Genomic DNA, 22,621 nt, shown 5'->3' with positions numbered 1-22,621 from the left:
ACAAAGCATTGAGACAGACATTAAGTTGAAACCAAGGGATTCAACAAGCATCACTTTATCCGTGTGCTGATCCTTTGAGATTGCAACTCTACCTAGACCCAATACCTTGCTTTTACTAGTGTCAGCAAATGTGATGTGACTCTTGTCAGATGGACGTAAGGTTGAGTCCATGAGAAGACTTTGATCGCCAGTCATGTGGTTAGTGCATCCAAATAATCCATTCTGAAGCAGCTGGTGTCATACCCTACAGTGCAGTTAGGGGGATAGGCTTCACGAAGGGTATTGTGAAGCATAAACATTTGACGAGCAAGTGGATTACGAAAGCTTAGATCCAAGTTAGGACTGATAGGATGATTGGCAAGTGACTCAGGAACAAAATACATAGTAAGACCATTTGGGCATTTTATCTTGCGCCCCACAAGATGTTTTAGGTCCCCAGCAATAGCATCTGACGCCTTTGATTTCTGGCTGGAGACCTTTCCCTGCAAAAGAGAGTTAATTGTTCTTAACCACCCACATCTTCAGGGGTGGCTTCGAAGCAATGAGTCTAAGTGCAGCATCTGAGAACTTTGGCTTTGGAGCCCTAGCAAATAGTCTTGCAAGAGGTGAATAATACTCATATGAATAGGCAGAATAGTTCTTGATATTATGAACATGGCGGTTTAATGAAACACGCTCATATTCATAGGCCTGAGTATGGTTTCCCTGCAAAACATTAGTGTTAGGGTGACTCTGGTGAGTCCTCTGTCCGTATGAAGCCTTTGGACCATATGAAGCTTTTGGTCTGGAATTTGTCTTCTTCCCAGGTGGTGTCATGATGACATTCACCTGACAATTTTCAAGACAACTCTTCGGCACCCACATCTTCTTCAAAGGTGGTCCATTCCTGCAGTTAGTACCAATATACCTGGCAAACACTTCACCTTTATGATTCTTAAACAGTTTATAGTTTGCATCAAAGGATTCATCAATGATAATCGGGTTAGCACAAGTGAAGCCAGATAAGGTAGATGGATCCACTGAAGGTCCCTTTGCAGCAACCCATGTGGTTTTGGGGTACTGCTCAGGCTTCCAGTAAGAACCATCAACATTCATTTTCCTCTCAAACCCAACACCCTCTTTCCTAGGGTTTCGGTTCAGAATCTGTTTCTTGAGGACATCACACAGTGTCTGATGCCCTTTGAGAATTTTGTACATTCCTGTCTCAAGCAATGTCTTCAACCTGGCATTCTCATTAGCAATAATAGTGGTATCCTTAGCAGAGGGGTTAGTTACCACATCAGCAGTTGAAGATATTGCAATAGTAGTAGTAGTAGAACATCCAGCAATAGAAGTAGCGTTATCACGCTCAAGGCATTTTAGACATGGTGGTTCAAATGCTTCCTGAGCGGAACTGGTCTGTTGAGCGCAGAGTGACTCATTCTCCTTTTGAAGATCTTCATGAGCCAATCTCAAGTTCTCAAGCTCTTGCTTCCTTTGAAGATAATCATAGGAGAGCTTTTCATGAGTAGTTGAGAGTGTTTCATGACGACTTTCAAGTTCCTCATACTTAACATGAAGATTTTTAATGTCTTCTATTAAGGACTGAGTTCAAGTCATTTCCGCGTCAAACAGGTCATCGCTTTTGTCTAACAATTTTTGAATGTGTTCCATAGCAGTCTGTTGCTGTGTTGCAATTTGAGCAAGTGTTTTGTAGCTAGGTTTAGATTCACATTTAGAGTCATCTTCACTTGATGTTTGATAGTGAGCATCGCATGAGTTTACCTTGGCACCACGTGCCATGAAGCAGTAGGTGGGTGCCGAGTCATCCTCATCATTAGCATCAGCGTTGGTGAAGAGGCCATCGTCTTCAGTGTTGAAGATGGACTTGGCGACGTATGCTGAAGCTACAGCCAGACTTGCCACGCCTGAATCAGATTCCTCTTCAGACTCCATCTCCACCTCCTCAGATGCAGACTCCTCCTCTGAATCCATCTCCTTGCCAACAAATGCACGAGCCTTGCTAGATGAGCTCTTCTTGTGTGATGAAGACTTCAATAAAGACTTGGAAGAAAACTTTGAGGATTTCTTCTTCTTCTTGTCATCATAATCATATTTCTTGCTCTTCTTCTTATTGTTCTCATTGTCCCATTGAGGACATTCAGAGATGTAGTGACCAGGTTTCTTACACTTGTGGCACGTTCTCTTCTTGTAGTCACGGGAGGAAGCTTCATCATTTCTTGAGCTGGATGTTGAAGACTGTTTGGAGCCTTTCTTCCTGGTGAACCTTTGGAACTTCTTCACGAGCATGGCAAGTTCCTTTCCAATGTCTTCAGGATCCTCAGAACTGCAGTCAGATTCTTCTTCAGATGAGGAAACAGCCTTTGACATCAGAGCACGAGCTCGGCCATAGCTGGGACCATAGATATCTCTTTTCTCAGATAGCTGGAACTCATGTGTGTTGAGCCTCTCAAGTATGTCAAACGGATCGAGAGTCTTGAAGTCAGGGCATTCTTGAATCATCAGGGCCAGGGTGTCAAATGAGCCATCGAGTGATCTCAAGAGTGTCTTGATGATTTCATGCTTGGTGTTCTCAGTGGCACCGGGTGCATGAAGCTCATTTGTGATGTCAGTGAGGCGATCAAACGTTGGCTAAACATTCTCATTGTCATTTCTCTTGAAGCGGTTGAAGAGATTGCGAAGAACACTGATCCTTGAGTCTCTCTAGGTTGAGATGCCTTCATTGACCTTGGAGAGCCGGTCCGAGACTAGCTTCGCAGTTTCCAGAGCACTCACACGGCCATACTGTCCTTTGGTCAGATGACCATAGATGATGTTCTTGGCAGTAGAATCCAGTTGAATGAACTTCTTGACATTAGCTGGGGTGACGCCTTCATCGGCCTTGGGAAGGACACACATATCAATAGGTTCATTAATTGAAAGTGCTAGTTATCGACTAGAGGGGGATGAATAGGCAATTTTTATGAAAGTCTTCAAAACACGGGGGCTTTAAAGACAAACAATAGAAATGAACCTATTGATATGCAGTGGAAGGTAAACTACACTAGACAAGAAATAGTCTAAGTAAGCAATGAAGTGAAACCACGAAGACTATCAGCAACTAGGTAGTATGGATCAAGATGGAAGATAGTATGAAGCCAATCAACATCATTCTTCACACAGTGAAGTCAATAAGATCATGCAAGCAGGCAATGACTTCACGGAGACAAACAGTAAGTAAAGGGAGGTAAGAGATAGAACCAGTTGCTTGGTGAGGACAGGTATTTGTTGGACCAATTCCAGTTGATGTGACAACTGTACGTCTGGTCAGGGAGGCTAAGATTCAACTCAGAAGACCACAGCTTCACCTTATTCCCCTTGAGCTAAGGACACACAGTCCTCGCCCAATCACTCTGGTAAGTCTTCAAGGGAGACTGCCAAACCTTCACAGACTTCGTTCACGGGCGATCCACAATGACTCCTGTATGCTCAGAACGCGACACCTAACCGGCTGGAGGATTCACAGTCCTCAAGTGTAACAAGTCTTCAGATCACACAGACAGAAAGACTTCAGTGATGCCTAACACTCTTTGGCTCTGGGTGTTTAGGGCTTTGTCCTTGCAAGGATTTCTCTCTCAAAGGCTTCGGAGGTGGGTTTCTCTCAAACGACAAAAGCCGTGCACTAACTCTGAGCAGCCACCAATTTATGGTGTAGGGGTGGGCTATTTATAGCCAGGAGGCAACCCGACCTGATTTGCCTGAAATGACCCAAGGTCACTAAGGAACTGACATGTGTCCAGCGGTCAGATTTCAAACACACGCGACAGCTTGACTTGGGCTACAAGTAAAGCTGACTTATCCAGCTCTGGATAAGATTTTCTCTCATTGTCTTCGCTCGAAGACATAGGATTTGGTTGAGCATCACTTCAGTCACTCTGACTTTGTTCACTTGGACCCCACTTAACAATACGGTGGTTCCTATGACTCAACAAAGAAGAAAAGGAAACTATGAAACAACTATGTCTTCGCAATCCATAGTATTCATGCGATGTCTTCTCATGTCATAGTCTTCAACGTGAATCTCTTCACAGACCACCATTGTCTTCAATGTCTTCACACATTTTTAGGGGTCATCTTTGGTAGGTAAACCGAATCAATGAGGGACTATTACCTGTGTTATCCTACAATTCTCACAAACACATTAGTCCCTCAACCATGTTTGTCATCAATACTCCAAAACCAACTAGGGGTGTCAATAGATGCACTTGCAGAACCCGATCGAGCGATTCCTTCGCTACTGCTGCTAACTGAAGCCGATCAAACTTGCTACCTCTTGATGAACAGTGAGCGTCATTGGGGGTTGGATGAACAGTTCCCGGTGAGGGGTTGGATGAACAGGACCTTGTGGCAGTAGAGGCCGTTCCCATTGGATGAACAGGACCTCGATCGAGCCGGTTGAGGGTGGATGAACAGGACCCCGTGGAGGGCTGGATGAACAGGACCCCATGGAGGGATGGTTGAACAGTAGCCGATGGAGAGCTGGATGAATAGTAGCCCGTGGAGGGGTGGTTGAACAGTACCCCGTGGAGAGGGCTCGTTGAACAGTAGCCGGTGGAGGAGCGGTGGAGGCTGGGTGAACAGGAGCCCGTGGATGAACAGTCGCAGGTGGAGGCTGGAGGAGGTCGACGGTGGATGAACAGTAGCCCGTGGAGGCTGGAGGAGGTCGACGTGGAGATGAATAGTAGGCCGTGGAGTACCGTTTTGCGGTACTCCACACCCCTCCCGATGAACATGACCCCCATTTCGACCGTAGCGCTCCAGCACAAGTCTGTTTCCTCCGTTTTGCGGTACGCCACACCCCTCCTGGTGAACAGGATCACGTTTCGACCGTAGGTAGTCGAACGCAAGGCCGTTTCCTCCATTCTGCGGTACGCCAGGCCTCGTTTCGATCGGCTGTTCCGTCCAACCCGGTTGGCTCCCGATGAACAACATGCGTTCCGTTGCCTCCTGATGAACACGACGACGCAGTTTCTCCATTCCGACCCAGCCGGTTGGCTGCCGATGAACAGGACCCCGTCGCTGCCTCTCCATGTACACGAGCCCTGGCCATACATATGCGCGAGTAGGCGTTCGACACCCCGCCCGTATGTCCGTACGTGGCCATATTTACTTTCTTGCACCCTGGCTGTACATACGTGTACATGCTATGTGCACGCCTCTACTACGACACGTGCCCTTCCTTACTCGTCCATGTTTCATCGCTGCAGCCTACAGACAGACCGATCGTATGTACGTCCACGTTCGCGACCAACACTACAAGAAACCTGTTAATTCATGATAGATTTCCGATGACGTTTTCAGAAACTGTCATGGACATCCTGCTACAGCCCTACAAGCCCGCACAAGCCCGCTAAAGCCCGTGTAACTGCTCCGCGTATAAAAAGCTAACCCTAGAACCCTCCTCCTCAGCCCACTGCTCTCTGCCCCTGCTTCTCTTCCCCTCTCGATTCTCCTAGCCGCCACGCACCACCTCTTTTCCTACCTCCTCCCACAGATCGTCGTTGGCCCTCCCCCTGCCTTCCTCTCCCTCCCCTCTCACCTCGCATCTCCGACAACTGCCAGATCTGCCGCGCCCGCACCCATCCATCCCATTGGCAACCCGTCTCTCTCCCTCTCTCTCTCTCATGAGACCCCTCACGCCGTGGCCAGTGGCCGCAGATTCCGGCGACGTCCTCCACCGTGCACCATGCTCACGGGCTGGTCTACGACCCCTCCAACCCCCAGTCCGTCTGGATCCATCGCTCCTGGTCTCTGGCGTCACCTGCGAACCCAATCTCGTGGCTAGGGTTTCGGCTGCGGCTTCGCATCCATCGTCGGCGAATCTTCGGCGGCTCTTGTCCGTCCCACACCACGCAGCTTCACACCCTATTCGCCTCGTGGATGGCGCCCCCAAGATCGGTGCGCTCGCGCCCATTGGTCTGGACTGCGGCGACCACCATGCTAGAGGCAGAGTGGCGTGGTCACCAAGGTCAAGGACTAGGGCGGCTGCGCTGCATGTGCACAGCGGCAAATACGCAGGGTGAGTTTCAATTCCCTTCCACGCCCTACTCGTCATTCTCAATTTCCTATGGCTGATTTTCTATACAGGCACTAGATCTGAAATTAGATCATGTTGCTCCTGATTTTTTGTCACGCATGGTTACTACTAGCTCCCCCGTTTCTATGGTAACATGCATTGTTAATTGATGTGCCTAGTAACTTCTCGTGAGTGGACAGTATTTCACTCATCTTTTCCTATCTTCTGACTTTAGCAGCCGGAGTAATGAAACATCCCATCATATTTCAAGTAGATGCCGGCCTGCCATTAGAAAGAAGGCTGCTCTATGCCTCCTACGATTTTATAGCATGTACCCGGATGTTGTGAATATTGATGGACTGGAGTCAGAAAACATATTTAGCTGCATGTTTCTTTCTGTGATTTTTTATCATAAACGTCTGAATCTCTGGATTGCAGTATGGAAATGTGATATAAATTATGAAGCATCTACCTGGGGTCTGGCCAAGGAAAATTATATGCTAAGCCGCATTTCATAAGCCACAAATGCATATTACATAATCTCTGGTGTGAATACTAAGTAAGAAACAAAATCATATAATTTTCTAAACTAAAATCTGGTGGAGTTGCTATGGTTGGAGAATTATGTTTTGTTTTTATTCTGTGTGATGAAACAAAACATGTACTCTCGGTGGTAGTTTTACTCAACGCTTGTGTGGCCTTGGCAGAACACATTATTGTCGTTATCTTCTTTATTAAACTGACTTATGTCACATCCATCATCGACTTTGCTGTGTTGTTCAAAGAAATATATATACCTGTTGTTCAACTTGGATGCAATTTTTCTGCACATCCATTTATTTTAAAAATAAATTTGGTTATTATTTCATGTTAAGGCAATCAGAGCTCTTCAATTCTTCCCTACCATTAAGGATCCTAAGTGCAAGGCGAGCTTTGTTTGAGGTACTACTCTTTTTACTACTGTACAACACAGTTGACATAGACAAATGGTTCATGGATTATAGCTTAGTGATTGCTACTGTAAGGCGTACATGTAAGTCCTCCAAGATCCCACATCCTACTTAATTAATTGTGTGCATGAATTATTTTAGCTTTTAAAAACTAAGGTGACTTCTTACTATTATGTATATGCGTGCAGTAGTTCAACTTCCATACACTAATTAAGATTACAAAAGAAATAGAAATGCTTCTGATTTGCGCTGAAGATGTTAAATATGAAATTGTTGGAGGATATGTGCTAGGATTTTATACTTAAGCAATGCTTTTTGTTTCATGGTGATACCTTTTTTGTTCCCCTATATTGAGCATATATAAAATGCAATATGTACAAGATGAGCAATTGAAAAAAAGGAACTTCAGACTTTGGCTTGTAACTTAACAACCTTGCATTGCTTCAATACACTAATAGAGTGGCCATCACCCGTTGTTCATATGTTCTGATTCGGCTTGTACCTTAATAACCCTGAAGTAATTTTTAAGCCATGTATAGACTATATTTGTAGTTCTTGTGCAAGCCGATGAGGTTTGCTACACATGCGCAAGCCTTCTTCCTACTGTTGTCACCTTGTATAAATATATACTAGTTCATTTCATTTCATTATTGTTTCCTGTTATAATTAATAGTACTATGCAAGTATTGTTTACTATTTGTCAGCCCTTTAAGATGTACTTGTAGCATAAACATTAACTTTCATGTCGTTGCTCGTCGACCTAGTTGTCGTAAACTTCAAATGTTCATGTGTCAACAAGTTTACACATCATGGAGGGATATTGTTTGTTAGTGATGCCATTTTGTTGGCCTTTATATGGCCTCAACTACTGCTGCCATTGTACTTGGAGTTCTATGATATGTGTTTTGTTACTTTGTCATTTGACTTTCATTCACACACTTTTCCTTTGGATTAATTTTAAGCAACCTCGTGTCTACTCTTCTTTTATAGTAGATACAATGTTATTCTCATTTGTAGACACTATAAGATTTAAGAATTTTGGACATGTAATTCATTTTTATATTTTGGACAGCGGGCTACTTGGTGCTGGTCATCACAATCAGCCACGACATGATAGTTGCCATCAAGAGCGCCGAACGCAAGAGCCTGAGTAACAGCCTCAATATTTTATATGTTTTGATGATGTAAAATTGATTGTACTTGTTCATAACCCTGATGTGTGATATATTTTGTCAATCTGTGTTGTAAGACATCATTTCATAAAGGATTTTGTAAACTACTATGTTGTATATGCATACGGATGGTTGCATGCCAGATAAACTATGTAATGTCTGGAACTTTGCAAATACTTTTTGTTGGACAAACAGGATTTGGGTATCGCATTATGCTAAAAATGTACAGTGTCAAAGTCTGGCCAAAAGAAATGGGGTCGACCAAATTTAAATTGCGCTTTAAATTGTGCCTAAATCCATGACGACTTTTGTGACGAAAAATAGTATCCATGTAGCCAGCCACGTCACTTGAATTGGTCAACTGAAAATCCGACGTGGCGTTAGTCTATGACGGATTTGTTCCGTCACCAAGGTTTGGGCCTGGGCGGGCCTGCGGCAGATCCATGACGGTCAAGAACCGTCAAGGAAAGCACAATATCAAATTATGACGCGATATACATGACGGATTTCAAATCCGTCAAGGATGGGCACCCATGACAATTTTTCCTTAATCTGTGACGGACAAGATCCGTCATGTATTAATATATTTCTTGTAGTGCAGAATGACAACGCTATGTATGCTTCGACCAGGTAGGTCTCGACTGTCAGGAAGGAGAAGGAGGCACTTCCTTGTGTGCAAAGATGTAGCTGGTGGGTTAGAGCAGTCAGGGGGAAACATTTTTCCACGAAATACGGTGGCCCGTCCGATGGGTCCCTGCTGCCAGGTGGAGGAATCATTATTTTGTGCGTAATAAGGAGGCACTTCCTTGCTGCGGCCATGGACCCAGCTGTCAGCCTCTCCACGTACAGTACTCTTCCGATGGAAATCGTTCCTTGACCACATTGACCATGCCATGTCGAGAGCACCAAGGCAGTGGACGACGGCGAGGCCTAGGAAGGAGATGACCCGGAGCCGGGGAAGACACGACAGTGGATACCCACACGGACAGGAGTACGAGGGTTCAGTGGTTCGGCTGCGGTGTGAAGCTGTCGTCGCCACAAAATAACAGGGGGTGTGGGTGAGTAGAGGGATGGCCTGGCCAGCGGTCGGAGTAGTAGGGGGCAGTGAGGCCTCCGTGGCAGCACAACCGGCCATGGGAGGCAGGAGCAGGCGGCACGACCGACACTGGTTTGGGCGGCTGGAGCAAGAAGACCATAGGTTGAAGAAGCACTACGGCCGTTGGATGGACATCGTACGGTCACTCGAGCTAGAATCATTCATACTGACTAAGTTGAAAAAGCCCTCCGTCCGCGTCAGTAGGCCCACAAGTCAGCCTCCAACTATGGTGGGTCCCAGCTAGTAGGGGGAGTATTTGTTTTTGTGTGTGTAATAAGGAGGCACTTCCTTGCGTGCGAAGATATAGTTGGTGGGTCCGACCTGTCAGCGGGAGGAACGTTTTTTTCGCAAAATACAGAGGCCCTTCCGGTGGGTCCCAGCTGTCAGGTGGAGGAATCTTTATTTTGCATGTAATAAGGAGGCATTTCCTTGTGTGCGGCCTTGGACCCAGCTGTCAGCCTCTCCATGTACAGTCCACTTTCGATGGATGTCGTTCGTTGACCACGTTGACCATGCCGCATCGAGAGCACCAGGGCGGTAGACGACGGCGAGGCCAAGGAAGGGAACGACACGGAGCCAGGGAAAACTCGGCAGTTGTTTCCCACACGGAGGGGAGTACGTGGGTTTACTGGTTCGTCTGCCCTCGCCGGAGAATAACAACAGGTGTGGTTGAGTAGAGGGATGGTTAGGCCAGCGATGGGAGTACGGTGGGGCGGTGAGGCCTGCGCGACAGCATAGCCGACCGCGGGAGGAGGGAGTAGGCAGTCCCGCCGGCGCTTGTTTGAGCGGCTGGAGCAGGAAGAGCAGAGATTGAAGAAGTAGGACGGTCGTTGGATGGACATCCAACAGTCACTGCTCTCATGTGTTGACTAAGTTGACACAGCGTTGCGTGTGCGTCAACCTTTTTTTAGGAAAGCGTACGCATCAACCTGAAATCTATGGAAAACAACATACAACCCATCAACCATTATTTCTAATAATTTACAACCCATTTGCTAATTCTTAAGGATTTTTTTAGCCCATCTTCTTTTTGTTATCATTACAGCCCATATTGTGTCCACGGTTAAAAATTATATGAAATTTTGCATATTTCGGTGCGGTCAACTATTTTTAATCCCGAAATTTTGAGTCACGTTCAAACTATTTTGAAAAATAATTTATATAAATATAAAATCCAAATAATTGTTCACACATAAAAATCAATGGAATTTAAAATCTTGTAATGAAAAAAATGAAACTAATTCCCGGTTTGATGTGTTTTAAAAATGTACATCTCATTTCTCATTATTGATAGCCCATTTCTTTGGCCAACCGAATGAAACTCTCCTCGTCTTGAAAGATTTGCAGCCCAGCAGGGCTGATGAAGCAAGTGGGCATCGTTTGGGTATTTCTTTGAAAAAAGTAGAATTGGGCTAGCCATTTTCAGCAAGAAAAAAACACAACTGGGCTTATGATGTGGTAAACATAAATAAAACCCTGGCTAGACAGGCCACAGCCCCCGCACAGCCCCATTGTTACCCTGATCCGTCGCTAAAACTAGTATAAATAACAACTACTTGTTCCTAAAAAAAGTAAATAACAACTGCACGACCTGCTGGGTCCCTAGTGTCAGCCGCTCGTTGTGTAATTCTCTCGTTTACTGACTACGTTGACAATGGCGTGAGCCCCAGATGTCCAACCATTAGGAGGAACCATTTTTTGGGCTTGTAATAACGAGGCACTTTCTTGCATACTACCATGATGCTAGTGGGTCCCTACTGTCATCCTCTCCACGTACAGTCATCTCCTTATTCCTCTCGGTTGTTGACAATGTTGACAACGCAAGAGGGCGGCGCACCACGCATGGCGAGCGAACCAAGGCGGAGGACGACGGTGATGCCTCGGACGGAACGAACAGGAGCCATGGAAGATGCGCTGGTCCAGTTGCATGTGGAGGGGAGTACGAGGGTTGACTGATTTGGGTGCGGGTGTGTGTTGGGGCTGACTTCGCCGGAGAATAACAGGACGTGTGGGGGAATAGAGGGAGGGACTAGCTAAGGTTGGAGGGTACGGTAGGGCGGCGGAGGCGCAACCAGCCATGGGAGGCGAGAGCAGGCAGAGCCTACGGGGTGGTTTGGTTTGAGCGGCTGGAGGAAGAAGACAAGAGATAGAAGATACACGATAGATGTTGGATGTCAATCCAACGGCTGGTAGGCAGAATCGTTTGTTGACTAGCTAGTAAGTCGACACCACCTTGGGTAGGCTATTTCCTCGTGGGTCCTAAATGTTAGAATCCAAATCTGTCATGGTCATGCAACCTTTCTTATGAAAATTTATAGCCCATTTGGTGTGCTAGTTCAAAATAAGTTTGTGGGTGCTGGTGGGGGCTAATCACTTGGCTTCTGTAATCCACAGTGAGCTCAAGCAGCCGGTGAGAGTGATGTTATTTCCCTTGGTTGGGATTTGTTACAATATTTCACTCTAAATTAAATGAATGGCAAGCCATTTGCCTTGTTTCAAAGAAAATATGACAGTCACAGCCGAGTTGAAAAGGGCAAGAACATCTAACTCCAACTTACAAACTATACAAAAGCACGAGGGTTAATTGTTCATCGGGTTTAGACAAAACCTAGATTGAAAAGGGCAACAACATCTAACTCCAGCATTGTTTTCGGCAGTCACAGTCAAATGGATCGACCAGGTCCATAGAATGAACATCCCGGGTCGTAAAATTTACTGGATTGTGACCACAATATGTTGTAAATAGAAGCCTGACATGTTCAAAAGCTCTTTTGTCCACCTGAAACTCCTTTTTTTGCTCTTCGACATACCCATCCGTCAAAACCATGCTGCTGATAAACTTAAGTCTGATGGACAATAGTAACCTCGCATTCAGCAGGAAGAATGTGACAAATCTAGTGTTTGCATGGTTGACTACATATCGTTCTAGCGTTATTGTCTTTAATCAAATGTCATGAGAAGTGAGAAAATCCTGGTGCTTAAAAATCCACCGATTGGTTATAACTTTCTTACCCCCTCCTGTTGCCTAAATAGACATGAAGATTGCAAACAGTTAAGGTCTAAAAAAGAGTGTCGAAAGAGCAACAACTGAACGGTTAATTCTAGTACACTATATGCAGGCTTCCAATGTGCGTGAAATTATCATCTTGATATACAACTTCTCCAGACATGAAAATCATTGCAGCAAGCCAATAATCTTGTTCGGATCAAAACTATTCATTTGGATATATAAGATCTTGACAGAATCCAGCACCATTGATAGGCTATCCATGGAGAAACTCTTCATTGAGCATAGAACATAATATTAGTACAAAATGTGTACTCCAAGATGATATATAACTCATGCGCAGAAATTTAAAATACAGCTTATGGTTACAAGTGTAGATGATAATATAAAGTATGTACCTGAAGAACTATGGAGCCAAACACCATCTTGAAATGAGCACAGGGATCATGTATTACACCTAAGGTCTCCAATTTAGGTGTAGAGAGGACGGTTATTTGCGACGGTGAATAACTAGAATCAAGGATCAACCTTTGAAGTGAAGGGGCATCTTGGATGATGATCTGCCTTCCGTCAAAAGAAATTCCAATTCTTACAAGGTTAGGCGACTTTATTTGGAGACAACCAATTCTAACTATGAAAACAAGCACCAAGCACTCCAGGGCAGGGCAACTAGAGTGGATGATGTTGTGCAATGAGGCCTACGATATACGAACCCGCACAAGTGAAAGTTTTTTGAGAAATAGGTGTCAAAGGTTTAGTACCAGATTGTCTGGTAGGTAGCACAATGCAAAGGTGGCCGTGTGGAGAGAGGACACTACTAGGGAAATGCTTATACACAGGAGCTCACCAGTAGCGCTTTTACAAAAGAAGTGTTGCTGCTAAATAGCAGTAGCGCTCGGGCAATACGAGCGCTGCTAATATGAGCATAGAAGTAGCGCTGAAGCTAGAAAATGTGTACTACTAAAACTGACAGACCGTTCCAGGTATGCTAGGGATACTAGTAGCGCTCATGCGTAGAAAGCGCTACTACTATTGATCTTAGCAATAGCGCCTTTTCCCTGACCAGCGCTATTGATAAATTCAGTCCCCTCCTAATAAGACCAAAGTTTAGTCCCACCTCGCTCCGCGAACAGAATTTTTACCACCTCAAATATGGTTCTTCTCAAACCATCACAACCACTTGGTCTTCATTGAACTCTATGTGTAGGATCTGTGGCCGCCTATTTACAATTTAGATTCTACACAAAAAGATCATTGATGACCAATGTATTTTTGAATTTTTTTACATGCTTAGCGTTAGCAGTAGCGCGTTTTTAAAGAGAGCGCTACTGCTATAGATTTTAGCAGTAGCGCATTTTTACAGAGAGCGCTACTGCTATAGATTTTAGCAGTAGCACTTTTTATGGACAAGCGCTACCACTAAGGGCCCTTATCCAAACCGGCCCGCGCGCATCGTCCTCTCACTCTATCCCTCACATTCTCTCATCGCCTTTGTCGCCTTCGTCGCCGTCGCCATCGTCCTCCTCCGTCGCCGCTGTCCTCCTCCGGCATCACCATCCTCCTAGTGACGCCCCCGATTCAATCGTACACTAATCATACCCGCAAACGTGTACGATCAAGATCAGGGACTCACGGGAAGATATCACAACACAACTCTAGACACAAATTTAAAATAATACAAGCTTTATATTACAAGTCGGGGGCCTCGAGGGCTCGAATACATAAGCTCGAATACACAAGAGTCAGCGAAAGCAACAATATCTGAGTACAGACATGAGTTAAACAAGTTTCCCTTAAGAAGGCTAGCACAAAAACAATATCGATCGAAAAGGCAAGGCCTCCTGCCTAGGAGCCTCCTAACTACTCCAAGTCGTCAGCGGTCGTCACGTAGTAGTAGGCATCCTCCGGGTAGTAGTAGTCATCAGTGGCGTCGTCTGGCTCCTGGGATCCGTCATCTAGTTGCAACAATCGGGTATGGGGGAAAAAGAAGTTGCAAAGGAACCGTGAGTACTCATCCAAAGTACTCGCAAAACTTACATCAGATCTAACCTAAGTATGCATCTGTATCAAAGGAATGGGTTGTATCTGTGGACTAAACTGTAGAATGCCAGAAGGGAAGGGGAAAGCCTAGCCTATCGAAGACTAGCATCTTCAAGCATCTTCAAACATCTTGCTGCATATAGAAGAGTACAGATCACCATAATGTAAAGTAGTAGTGTTATCAACCTCGGCCAGAGATCCTTTCTCGACTCCCAGCGAGAAAGCAATCCCAGAGCCATACTATCCGTTCTCATCACAATCAATTTCTCATCCCCATCCATTTCTCATCACAAGTATCCAGTTCTTGTTGTATCGATCGGGATACAACTCCAAGTGTCCGTTACCGTAGGACAGGCTATCGATAGATGTTTTCTTCCCTGCAGGGGTGCACCAACTTAGCCACCACGCTCGATTAACTCCGGCCGGACACACTTTCCTGGGTCATGCCCGGCCTCGGCCAAACAATACGCCGCAACCCGACCTAGGCTTAATAGAGAGGCCAGCACGCCAGACTAAACCTAGGCCCCCAGGGGTCATGGGCCATCTCCCCGGGAACTCCTGCATGTTGCGTATGCGGCCGATGAGCAGACCTAGCTACCCCCTTCAACAAGGTAGGTGCTTACCAGTCCAACCCGGCGCGCACCGCTTAGTCGCTGACGTCTATTAAGCTTCGGCTGATGTATACGACGCAGAACGCCCATACTATGCCCACGTGATGGTTAGTGCTATCAGGCCAGAGGCCCCTCGGATCAAATATCCAAATCGTAGTGGATTAGGAGCACGCGGTAATGAGCAGAGACTCACGATCAATGTGACCCCGTCGCCCCGTCTCGAGTACTTGCGACAAGGGCTAAGAATGCCCGGCCACACCTCGTAAGTATCTCGCGGGCACCTTCAAGGTCAACCCGACTCCACATCACTCGCTATTAAGCTCGCGCGAGTACCCCTCAGGGCCGACCCGTCTTTAGTAACATGGCTCAGTGCAAAGTCATAGTAACCATAGTAACTGTGTGTCTAACACCAAGGGGAAAACCCGAGGAATCACCCTCGGTGAATTCCACTCGATGTTATCATCAAGGTGAACGTAAGAGGATCCACCCTCGAGGTTCACACTTGAGGGGTTGCACGACAGAGCCATAACGAAAGTGGTTAAGGAGGAAATCACCCTCGATGACCTTGACCGTATAGCTACACTACAGAGATCTCATCAGGAGTGATGTAAGAGGTTCCACCCTCGGCACTCGATGGTAACTCTGCAGAGTCATACAACTAGGGGGTGATGTGCGGTGTCGGGGCCTGGACATCGATCACGTTGATCGAGTCATCGAACATAAAGCGGGGCAACTGGGACAAGGTGGGGGTCACTGATGGATCACTAACCAACCTATACTAAGCAGTTTAGGATAAGCAGGTAACAAAAACAGGCTATGCATCAGAGTAGGATCATACAGAAAGCAGTAGCAGTTCTAATGCAAGCATGAGAGGAAAGAAATGGGCGATATCAGAATGCTCAAGGAGGGTTTGCTTGCCTGGTTGCTCAGACAAGAAGGAGGGGTCGTTGGTGACGTAGTCGATCACAGCGGCATCATCGATCTCGGGGTCTACCAGAGAGAAGAGGGGGAGGAAACAGTAAATACAGAGCAAACAATGTATCACAAGGCACAACATGACGACGGGCAGAGCTAGGGTTGCCCTAATGTAGTACTACACGTTGCAGACGGAGGGAATAAACATCCGAGGATGAATTCTCGGCGTTAGGCGGATTCCGGACCGAGGAAAAGAGTGGGGAAAGTTCCATGTTCAGCATGCCAGGGGCATGTGACAAATGAACTGACCCTATATTCGGATTCGTCTCATCGTTCTGAGCAACTTTCATGTACAAAGTTTTTTCATCCGAGTTACGGTTTATTTTCTAAGAATTTTCAAAGTTTAAAGCATTTTCTGAAAAGGCTAAAATTCTGCTAAGTCCTCAGTTTTAAACATCACTTGGCTGTTTTCAAAAGGCTATAACTATTGTTCTGCTCAACATATGGCTTAGTGCCCCTTACCAATTTTATCACCTTTCTATGATCTACATGACAGTGTCATTAACATCCAGTTAGAGTTCAGTTGCTTGATCAAAACTGCATTTGAAAAATGCCACTTGAAGTTAATTCCAGAAACTGTTAAAATATACGAACATAGGATTTTGTGATTTTCATAGGATTTAATCCTTACATCTTTTAAATTTGGTCCAATGGGATGTTTTGAACCTTGTCAAGTGTACTCCATGCCCATATGAATTGTACTCATATTAACTTTTGTTTAGCTGCTGTTTAAGGGCTGTGAAGAGGACTAGTTAGTGTAAAAGTTGCAAAGCTGACTACTGCTACAGTAACTGAATGTTACTGTAGCAGAGGAGCAGTGCAGCGGGCAGAGCAGCAGCAGGGAGCGGCAGTGGCGGCGCGACGAGGCCGGCCGAAGGCGGGCGAGGCCGGAGGTGGGCGCGGCCACACACTCAGCGCACACACGCATTGCACGCACACACCGCACACACACACTGCACGCACGTACAACACGCACACACACACATGACCATGGCCGTGGCCATGGCCGGAGACAGCGGCAAGGGGTGTCCTAGGCGGGCGCTGCCAGGCGAGGTCGCGCGCGTGGGTGCGGACTAGGCGCGGGCAGCAACGGGGGCGGACGGGCGGAGGTGTGCCGCAGACTTGGCGGCAGTGGCTGCAGCGAGGAGGCGAGGCCGTGCGCGGGGCGACGGCGAGGCGAAGCGGGCGGCGCAGGCGACAGTGGGCGCGGGCGGTGCACGACGAGGCAGTTAGCGACCGTGGGCGGCTCCGCGGCGATGCACCAAGCACGGCCGTGTGCTCAGGGGCAGGCTGTGGCTGCTGTGGCCGCGACGGCAAAACGACAGGCGGCGGACCGAGTTCGGCAAGTGCGGGCTCGGCGCTACGGGTGCAGAGAGGAACCGGGGAGTGATGGGAGACGGCGAGGAGCTCACCGAGCGGCACAAGATGGCCGGCGACAGATTAGGAGCAGCAGGGGGGTGGCGCATTCGTCGGAGGATCCCGTCGGAGTCGAGGAAGAAGACGAGCTCGTGGCGCTCGGCACAGCGGCTCCCGGCTTGACCCAGCGGTAGCAGGCGATGCGGGAGGCAATGGCGGAGCGGAGGGACTCGACAAGGAGGCAGGGGGAGCTAGGTGGCCTCCTCTACGCCGTGGTCATGGAGACGGCGGCATTCGGCCTCGTTCCAGATCGACGGAGAGGGAGATGTGAAGAGGGGGAGAGAAAAATATCTGGGGCTGCCCAGGGTGTCCGCGGTGGTCTTCTTATCCACCCCGGCGCCCTGTAGCGATGCGAGGAGGCGAGGAGGCGAGCTGGTGCGACTGCGACGGCGAGCCGGTCGTCGGGTGCGCGTGCGTGCAGGGGGGTTAGGGAAAGGCCGACCCAAATGGGCCGGGCCACACTGTTGGGTCAACTGGGCCAAGTGCACGTGCACTTTTCCCATTTTCCTTTTCTTTTACTGCATTTCCATTTTCTTTCTGTTTGCAAATTGTTTGGCCACCAAAACATTTTTGAAAAATGTCCAATATGGCCTAATAATTATGATGCAATATACTGCACTGCCACAACAAGTTTGGGAGCAATATAATTCCATTTTGAATTTTTGCATTGCATTAAAAGAGTCGAAAAGGTGATGTTGGCTCTGTTTTCAAGATGTTAGAGCCATCCAGGTACTTTAGATGATGTTGCTACCCTGAACATAATTCACAATGGATTATTTACAAAAATTATGAACTTTTTTTAGTTCCTGGATTTGGACAACTTTTATTTCACCTCATATTTGAATTTCAATTTGAGTTGGAATTTGAAATGAGATATGATTCCAATGTGATCAAGCACTGTTAAGCAAAATGATTAGCTTAATCATAGAGGGTTACTGTAGCAAGACACTGGGGGTGTTACACTCCTCCCCCAAGGTCCCTCCCTCCTCCTCACACTCTTCCATCGCCTCTGTCGCCTCCGTCGTCGTGGCCGACATCGCCGCCGTCGTCCTCCCTCCGTCCCTCCTCCTTCTTCGGCGGCCCCCTCCCCCTCCTCCCTCCTCCTCCCCCTCCTCCTCCCTCTCCGTCGGCGCCCCCCCCCCCCTCCTCCTCCCCCTCCTGCCCTCTCCCCCCTCAAATTTGAATAAGTAATTTGAATAGAATAAAATATGAAATTGAAAAGGATAAGTAAATGTAGGCCTTTTGAATAGAATAGGAAATTTTTAGAAAATTTGAATAAGTAATTTGAATATAATAAAATATATGAAATTGAAAAGAATAAGTAAATGTAGGTATTTTGAATAGAATAGGAAACTTTTAGTAAATGTAGGTTTTTTATATTTTGATTTAGGGTTTTCACTAAGTCCTAAGATGACGATAATAATGTTTTTGTTTATATTTTGTTTTTGCAGAAATCAAGGAGCACCTGCATCATCCCCGCCACCGTCCCCGTCACCGACCCCCTCCGACCTCGATCGAGGTGAGACCAGCCACCCCATGTTGTTAATTTAATTTAGGTATTTTAGGTGTTTAATCTTAGAATAATGTAGTATGAACCCTAGTTATGATTGAATCATGTTAAAAATGTAGGTTTTTAATTAGGCATAGTTAATAGAATTTAGGTGTTTCAGGTGTATGTAGATATAAACATATATATCTTGTGTTGCTCAAATAGGATATGTGCTTGCCCAAGTGGCCAGCCATGTTTGCAGGTTAGACCTCCGAGTGGCCTATGTTTTGCTGGAGTGTTGATTAATTTCCATTCCGGCAAATTTCAGGCACTCGATATGTCCTTTTTAGCAAAGGTCATGCCGGCTTTTTCCGTGAATTTTGGCATGACTTGTGCCAGAATATGTAGGAAATATCAAGTGGCCTTGATTTTCTAGAAAAATAATTAAACGACATTTCGGGTTGACTTTAAGTCTGTCGAGGCTCCATCACCGACGGTTGAAAAATCAGTGAGGGAGTGTATCCACCATATATGAGAGAGGACGAAGAATCCCGACTGTTGTCGTGGGGGTCGTTTCTCCTTCTTCTCCGAGTGCTAGACCTTTGTTATGCACTAGGGGAAGGAGGAGTAACAACCATCACCGTCGGTCGCAAATGTCAAAGAGGAATCAGTGAGTGAGAGTCTCCACCACATATGAGAGGACGAAAAATCCCGACTGTTGTCATGGGGGTCGCTTCTCCTTCGTTCCCGTGTGCTAGACATTTTGGTGTAATGCACTCGGGGACGAAAGGAGGAGAGATCATCACCAACGGTCGAATGTATAAACCACGCGAGCTGAGAGTTTTCAAGAAAAAGACTCGGCAGACCGATAGTCAACCCATGATGAATAATAATGATCTAATTTAGTTTTTGTAGTACATATATTGAATTGTACAAGTTTAATCTTTGAATTATGAACCTAGGAAATGTCGTTATCGGACGATGAAAGTCTCCCAGGGGAGTGCGAATGGTGCAACGACGACCGGGGTTTGTGCGACAGGCCTCACCTGGACGAAGGTCTGCGCTTCAGCATTAAGCTCCAGGAGACCTTCGATGTTGAAACGGTACGCAACGACGACAAGTGTTTTTTTAATTAAGCATGACTTCAACTATTTCAACGTGTAATTTTCTTCTTTTACAATTCGAGTAGCTTATCCCATGCCATGCAAGACACTATGTCTTGGAGAGGATGGATTTTGAAGACCATGAAAATTTCGAAACAAAGAAAATTCACCTAAGGACCCATCATGGTATGGATTTTGAAGTAAATCTGTACAATTCTGAGAGCATAACCCATTTTGGTTGCACAAATTGGGAAGCACTTTGCAAGATGTATGGTTTTTATGAGGGTATGCTTGTCACCATGGATCTTGGTGATCCTGACATCGACCAAGACAATATGGACATTTGGGTCCTTGTTGACACGCTTCCAATTCTACCGCTATGTGAGTTTCCCAAACATAGTTATTAACTAATTTATATTGTTTATTTCAAAATAGTTGACATCTTATTTTCATTCTTCAAACAATGTGCGAAAGATGGTAGACAGAACCTACTATACCAATGGCTCAGAATTAACCTATCATGAGAAAAATCATCTCATCGCATTTTGTACTGATCTTAAGAATTACAATATCTATTATCAAACTCCTCCACATTATGGTCAATACATGCCACTAGTGCACGTGTTGACCTACAGTAACATCCATGGAGATGCCGTGGTAAGATTTTTTACTATTATGACATCCATGCATGTTATGCATAAATTCTTCTAAAACTGAACTACATTGCTAACTACAAAGTTATTACTATGTTTTTCAACAGAAAATCCCAAAGGATTGTGTGCCTCATCTGATGTTTCAGAATGGTCGCCTTGATGTATTGAACATACTGCTAGGTCATCCTACGAATCACACCTGTCCATATCGGATTTCTAAAACCAATGAAGACATGAAAATCAAAGAATGAAAAAAATGCATGGACAGTCGTAAGGAGGTACTTGGAAGCAACATTGTGCGAAAGGCAAGAATTGGAGATAGGATAATCTCCGTTCTCCATAATGGAGAGTCAGGGCCTATCTTGTTTTATGCTATTTTACCTAAGAGAAGGTAGTAGGTCCTAGCTAATACTCATGATCATGTGCTAAGAACAACTAAGTAGGATTGGTTAGATGACTATGATGATGATGATGTGGTATGGAGTAGAAGTTGTAGATGATGATGAGTATGACTTGTTATTATGATACCAATGATGATTTATTTGTTATTATGATCGATGATGCATGATGCTAAGTTGTTATATGAGCATGATGACTTATTATATATATCAGTAGTTGAAATGAACATGGATTAGATTCAAGTGGAGGCAACATGTGGTGCACATCGAAAGTACTACTAATCTAAACTAGATAAAGTTTGGATTAGAGTAGTACTTTCGACATGCACCAGATGTTGCCTCCACTTGAATCTACTCCACGTTCATTTCACCCGCTGTTATATATAATAACTAATCATGGTCATAAAATCATATGATGAAAATACTGTATATAAAACCACAATGAAAATAAGCTGTATTTTTAAAAATACAGGAAAAGTTAGCAGCAACGCTTTTCAGAAGAAACGCTACTGCTACTTACTACTATCAGTAGCGCTTTCCCAACGAAAGCGCTACTGCTAACTAGGTATAGCAGTAGTGCTCCCTTTCCAGCGCTACTACTACTAGTTAGTTGTAGCACCTTAGTAGTAGCGCTCGTACAAGCGCTATTGCTAGCTATAAAACAAGCGCTACTACTAGGGTTTTCCCTAGTAGTGGGAGGAAAACCGCGAGATGGACATCGGTGCTAAGGGCACAAGTACATGGCGTTCGGTATCTAGTAGGTGATTTCCTAGGGAATAGTAGAACTCAAGCAGCTGTAGTTCTATGAATTCAGGGGATTTTAGCCAGGCGTCCACTGTGCAGGGCATGGTATGCTTGTTGAGGTAGCATGACGGGATGCAGAGGCTTTGAACGGAGCCCTGGTGGGAGGAGATGATGGCTCTGGGAGTTCAAAATCATTGAAGAGAGATAGTTGACAACAATCAAGATTAAGGGGCACGGCGCGCCATAGAGGGCGCCACCGAATTGAGAGGACTTGGGTGCCGCAACAATCCTTAGTGGGGAGAAGCGAGATGATCTCCCCAAGGATGGCATCCGTGAGATCGCTGATGCGGTCCAACCGAGATTCTACGGGTTCTAGGGATCCGGTGGAGGCGGGCTCGCCACTACTCCCCGCGCTGCCGGGTGCGGGATCTACAACAGGCGTCGCCGCTGGCAGGAGCCTCATCTTCTTGGCGCTGGGGTCAGCTGACTCCATTTTCCTCGAGGGTGTCGCGTCGAGCTCATGGATTTGAGCAGAGTAACGAATGACGAGCCTAGTTGTAGTGCGAGTGAAGAAGAAGGGGAGCCGGGGTTTTTCTGTAGTAGTGAGGAAGAAGGGGAGCTGGGGTTTTCTATAGGGGTGAGGTGAGAAATTTTGGGATACGAGTGGAGCGAGCTGACGTGAGGTGGGTGGGAGTGAGGAGGAAGAAGAGCACCCAGGTATTTTTGGGGGGGCGGTGTGCTGGGTGTGGGTAGCGCCTCTCATTAAGTAAATATATGGGCTTTTGAATTGATTTTGTTATTTACTAGGGTGGATGGGTTGTTTCGTCTTGGGCCCAGAGAAACAAGTACTACTAGTATAGTGGAGACACTTTATAGCTACCCAGCAAAACAATTACAACTAGCACAGTGGAT

The 22,621-nt window shown here is 46.0% G+C and overlaps 1 long non-coding RNA gene across 1 annotated transcript; it reads right to left on the bottom strand.

Moving 5' to 3' along the window:
- Positions 1-13,936: 13,936 nt before the first annotated feature.
- Positions 13,937-17,651, bottom strand: LOC147959813 (uncharacterized). The gene is made up of 3 exons (XR_015610928.1): positions 17,319-17,651; positions 15,850-15,921; positions 13,937-14,235 (listed from the first exon to the last, which is right to left on the bottom strand). It is a non-coding gene; the product is annotated as an uncharacterized LOC147959813 (long non-coding RNA).
- Between the last annotated feature and the right edge of the window lie 4,970 nt (positions 17,652-22,621).

This window comes from Triticum urartu, chromosome 7A (genome assembly GCF_056163025.1).
Source record: "Triticum urartu cultivar PI428250 chromosome 7A, HENAU_Tu73, whole genome shotgun sequence".
Taxonomy (NCBI): Eukaryota; Viridiplantae; Streptophyta; class Magnoliopsida; order Poales; family Poaceae; genus Triticum; species Triticum urartu.
Note: the sequence above shows the minus strand (reverse complement) of the source record. Positions and strands in the feature narration are given on the sequence as shown.